Consider the following 6,000-nt stretch of genomic DNA (forward strand, 5'->3'; position numbering starts at 1 on the left):
CATCTAGAGGAAGGGAGATGAGAAAGTGCAGTTAAGAACAAGTAGAGGAAATACAGACAGAGATAAAAAGCATGAGCAAGACAGATAGCTAACATGTCTTGCACACTTATATGGGCCAGCATATTTCAAAATAATTCTCATGCATTATCTCACTTAAGATTCACAGTAACACTATGAAGGGAAATAATAGTATCTCTTTTTCTACAGATTACAAATGGAAGCTCAGAGAGAGTGACTCTCTCCCAACAACAAGACTACACAGGGAACAAAATTTGTTAAAGGATTTGAACTTGGTCTCAAACCCTGGGCAATCTCACAAGAGAGAAATGGAGCAAGCAAGAAAAGACTGAGGTGGGCAGAGGTGAACAAAGGAGGAAACTGAAAGCTCAACTCAAAATGGAGAAGCAGGGGGCAGGGTTCGGGGAGGGGGGCAGACTGAGGATTCTGGTAGCCTGGAGGACACGGTTACTGAGGTGGGCTGCTGTGAGTCACCTTGCCACTGACTTGACCAGTTAAGATGGGAAGGAGGAAAGTAAGTAGACCATATACCAAGAGAGGAAAAAGCCAAGCTGAACGGTGAGAGCACCAGAACTCTCTTCAGGAAACTCCCAATTTCTGAAAATGGAGAAGTGGACAACTCAGAGAGGGGTTTGAATGCCCTATAAGGGAAGCAGTAATAAAACCTCATTTTAAATCCAGGCAATGTAACTTAAGGTAAAACATATTTCGCAACTGCAAAACCTGACTGTGACCTACAGGGTTAAGTAAGTCAGGCATCCAGTTGATCAAGGAGGAAGAGAAGGAGAGGGAGGATGACAGAGGGAAAGAAGGAAAACAGGAAGAGGAGCAGGAGAAATAAGGAGGAGAGGAGAAAAAGGGTGGGAGAAAAATCAGGAAGTCAAGCTAAAGCTAGGCATTATAAGATACTTGGGCTAAGACATTTGGAACCCACAACTGGAATAGCTTACCCTGGACCATGATCAGGAATTGGGACTCAGAATAAACATTCAAATGAACTGTGGATTTGTAGTTAGGAAACTTTCTTTCAATCGAAGCCTTGCTTAAGAGGCTCTAGGACCTTAGGAAAACCCTTGATTTCTCTGGGCTCATGTACCGATCAGAAGGACCAGGTCTGTAGTCTTTAAGATACACATCTACTCTGAAATTCTGTGTGAAATTCCCCAAGTGTCCAAAGGGTCTTATCCAAGACTGGGGACCAGAGTTGGCAGGTACTAGAAGAAGACTATGAACTTGCAGGGGAACCAGGAAAAGAGCTTGGACCTAACGCTAGTCAGAAAAAAATTAAAACAAAAACTTATTGGAACCCCAGGGTGGCTCAGCAGTTGAGCATCTGCCTTTGGCTCAGGGTGTGATCCCAGGGTCCTGCGATAAAGCTCCACATCACAGTCGCCACAGGGAGCCTGCTTCTCCCTCTGCCGATGGCTCTGCCTCTCTCTGTGAAAAAATAAACAAATCTTAAAAAAAAAAAAACACCTTATTTTTAAAAATGTCTCTGCCATTAGACAAAGCTGAGCTTTTAGTCAATAGCCTGCAATTGCTGACCAGTCATACATATGGTATCTTCTAAGAATCGTCATGCTAAGAGGAAAGTAAAGTTATTAATTCAACCATTACTTATTAGGTACTTACTCTGTGGTTGGATTTTCATGAGGTGCTAAGGAGAGACTGTGGTAAATAAAACAGTCAATGTTCCTACCATCATGAAGCCATGACAAAATTAATTTTTTAAGATTTATTTATTTATTTATTTATTTATTTATTTATTTATTTATTTATAGTGCATAAGTAGGGGAAGGGGAGAGGGAGAGAGAGAATTTCAAGCAAATTCCCCACTGAGCGTGCAACCCCACACAAGGCTGGATCTCAGGTCCCTGACATCATCTGGACTTAACCCGAAATCAAGAGTTGGACACTTAACCAACTAAGCCATCCAGGTGCCCTGATAAAATTAAATTTAAAAAAATACAAAATTGAATTCATGCCTATGCAACAACTAAGCAAAAATTAGAAATACAAAAAACAAACAAACAAACAAACACACATGCAAAAAAAAAATCCTGGAAGAAAACATTGAAAAATAGACTTACTGGGGTAGCAGAATTGTAAGTGTTTTTTTTTTCTTTTTACAAATGACTTTTAATGGTTTTGTATAACAAATAATAGTAGCATTTGATTCCTATTTTAAAGAATTATATCCGTCAGGATACCCAGGTTATATTGTAACAACAACACATCGCAGTACCTTAAAACAATGAAATCTATTCCCATATTCTATGTCCATTTCAGGTGAGCAGAGGGCTCTGATCATCATAATCAGTTAGGGATCCAGGCTGATAGAGCCATCATTATTGTGAACTTGTAGGGTCCTGCACCCGATAACTAAATACTCCAGCCTGGAAATGGCATAGGCCGTGTCCCCTCACAGCTCTGGATGGAGATATATGTATGGTTTTACCTACCATGAGATGCCCCACAAGGTAGTGTCAGAAATACCTTGCAAACGGCCTTACTGGCTCCCAAAGAAGGAGAAAACCTGCAAGTGTTGCATTATTTGACTTAGATCAGGAGGGATCTAAAAGACAGATTACCCAGAGGAAAATGACCTAATTCTCTTGGGATCCACAGCCAAATGAGTAGCCCTGCTAGCATCAGAGAGCACAGCTCTGAGTATGCACATACGTCATTATGGAAACAACAAAAGAGCTCAGCCTGCTCTTACCCATCCCAAGGCATGATATGAGAAGCCACAGAAAAAGCCCTTCTCAACCACGAGAGAGTAACAGCGCTCTCCTGGAAACTATAAACAATCTCACATTTACCGACAACAGAGATCAAAGCACATAGTTCACTACTATGTATTTCACAGCAGTCCCCGTGTTTGCTGAAGCATAGTACGTTACGGAGAGAGGATGTGAGCTATTACTGTAACTAACACATGTTGGTCTTATCACCTGCTGCTATCCTAATATCTTCTCTTTAAAAAAAAAAAAAAGATTTTATTTATTTGAGAGAGAAAGACAGAGATAATGAGAAGATAGCGAGAGAGAGCAGGAGCGGGGAGGCGAGGGAGAAGCAGGCTCTTGGCTGAGCAGGGAGCCCAATGCAGGGCTCAATCCCAGGACCCTGGGATCAGGACCTGAGCCAAAGGCAGACGCTCAATGGATTGAGCCCCCCCTCAGGTGCCCCATTTTCTCATTTTTTTAAATAACCTTTTTGGCTGAGAAAGAGGAAAATAAAATTGGGGGTGGGGGTAATTTGGCTATCAATATGGCCTTTTAGAGAGCTCCAAACTGATGCACAGCAGCTATTCCATTTAGCTCTAATTTTCAGCCAACACAGGTTAGCACCCTGGCCTGTGACTTCTAGTGGCATCAAGAAGGATTTGGTATCTAAAAAATAAATAAAAAGAAGAAGAAGAAGAAGAAGAAAAGAAAAGAAAAGAAAAGAAGGATTTGGTATCTTAGAGCTTAGTTATGTCCATACACTAGATCAAATGGACTGTAGGGCAAGATAATCTCTGAGTAATGGGTTACATCTAATTGAATTATCACAGTAACAGTTCCCACTGGCCAGTCCTATCTGATCATCATTTCACATCTCCATTGTCCTGCCTGGGCCTGTGTCCCTGCTCTCCTTTCTTATCCAGATCCAGGGCTGACTGAACCCCTTTGACTAAGCCCTACCCAGTTTAGTGACCAATCTTGGTTCCACTTAGGAAGAATTGAGATCAAAACTGCCCTTGAATCCTATTTCAAATAAATGCTATTTTTGTCTTGCTCCTGTGACCAACCCATACCTTATCCCTAATTTCCTAAAGGGCTGGGCTTAGCCCTGTTCTTCCAGGCAATATCCTTTCTCTGAAATCTGCTTTCCATTGTTTGGCTTCCCCAGTGCCAGTCCCATGCCAACTCAGCTATGTCCCAGTACTCTCTCCCAGGGATATGAAATAGGAATCACACCTTTCCTCACTGTTCCCCTTCTTCTGATGAGTCCACAGCCCAGACGGAGCATGACTAATTATCACAGGATGCAGGCCATGGCCGTGACTATTAGAAGAGAGTCAAACATCTGACTCTAGAGAGGCCAGTTCCCAGGCTCAGTTAAACCAATCAGCTTCCCTCTCCAAAATCTGAACTATGTAGCAGGGGTTGTGTGAAGCTGAATTTGAATCATATGATTAGTGGGGCACCAGAATGCTGCCCTCTTTCTTGAGACTGATAGTTTCCAATAAACCTTCACTTTTTGAGCAAATTTGGGATGGACTTTGCTCCTGGCCAATCAAACCAAGTCAGGTTGGGACATTTGCATTTCCCCTCTCACTGGTCTTTCCTGGCACTAACTCTCTGCCTAGGTTGTGTGAAGACACTGTTCACTGAGCCCAGAAGCACTGACCCCTGCATCCTGCAGCCTCAGTTGCCATCTTGACCATAACCGCCTAAAAGGCTCTGAGCCAGGACCACTTAGCTAAGTCAAATCTTGACTCACATTAACTTGTGACATGACAATATTTATTGCTATTTTAGGTTTCTAAGTTTTGCATTAATGTGTTGTGCAAGTTACAAATACACCACCCCTTTCTATTCATTAGGTTCACTCTGTCTCTCCCTTCACCAGCTTTCCCAGCCAAGCCATGGAGGCCGGTCTTCCACAGCTGAGGCTACATGTGCACAAACATCCACCAAGGCAAATTCACCTAGCACCTAGCAGGGGTAAGATGTCCCACAAATATACTTCACTGTTCAATCAGCACTGCAAGAAAAGCTATGCATCCCCTCGCAGCCCTGGGAATGAATCCTTTCCATTTCCTTCTTTCTTTTATAACACTTTCTTTCTGTTTATAAAAGTGATACATATTAATTATAGGAAATTTGGAAAATTCAGAAGTTTAAATAACCCATAGTCTCACCACCCAAAAATAATGACTCAAAATTTGGATATATTTCCTTCCAGTATTGTTTTAAATTACTACAATTTGACTCATGCAGAGTTATATCCTGCATTACTTTTTTTATCTTAACATTATATTGTGAGCATTTTCCCATATTACAGAACATTCTAGGGATTTATGCTTTTTAATGACTGCATAGAATTACAATGTGTAGATGTACCATAATTTGTTTAACCAATCTCTATCTTTGAACTTGTGGGATTTCTCCAAGTTTCTACTGTTATAAATAATGCTGTGACAAATATTCATGTACATCAATCTCAGCCCATGACTCTGATTAAATCTATAGCTCATAAATCTGTTTGCATTTCAGTTCATTTCTTTAGATCCTTTAAGTTTCTTTGTAAAAAAAAAAAGTAACTATTAACACATGCATAGAATTTAAAGGTTACAAAACTTATGCAGTGGCAGGGTGTCTGGGTAGCTCAGGCCGTTGAGCGTCTAACTCTTGATTGCAGCTGGGGCCATGATCTCACTGTCACGGGGTCGAGCCCCACATCAAACTCCATGCTTGGAGGGGAGTCTGCTTGAGATTCTCTCTCTCCGTCTGCCTCTGCTCCTCCGCACCATGCTTGCGTTGCTCTCTCACACACTCTTTCTCAAATGGATGAATAAATCTTTAAAAAAAAAAAAAAAGAAAAAAGTTATGCAGTGAAAGTACATCTTTCTCCCACCAGGGCTCCCTGGTCTGCCCAGTGTCCTTTCTCCGGAGGTGACAGTTTTTATCTATTCTGAGGTATTCTTGCAAAACTCCTCTATGTATATGCAATCACATATGTGTAGATCGATGGTTCTCAAAGTGTGGCCCATAGACCCCTGGGGATCCTCAAGATCCTCTCAGAGAGCCCACAAAATCAAAACTATTCTCATAATAATACCAAAGCATTATTCACCTGCTTCACTTTTATTCTCTCACAAATATACAGTGGAAGGTTTCCAGAGGTTGCATGACATGTGATTGCATCATCACTTTGACAGCTAATGAAATGTATGCTTGTGTATTCTTGGGCTTTCTAGAATTTTCTAAGACA

Source organism: Canis lupus, chromosome 17 (genome assembly GCF_011100685.1).
Source record: "Canis lupus familiaris isolate Mischka breed German Shepherd chromosome 17, alternate assembly UU_Cfam_GSD_1.0, whole genome shotgun sequence".
NCBI classification, from domain to species: Eukaryota; Metazoa; Chordata; class Mammalia; order Carnivora; family Canidae; genus Canis; species Canis lupus.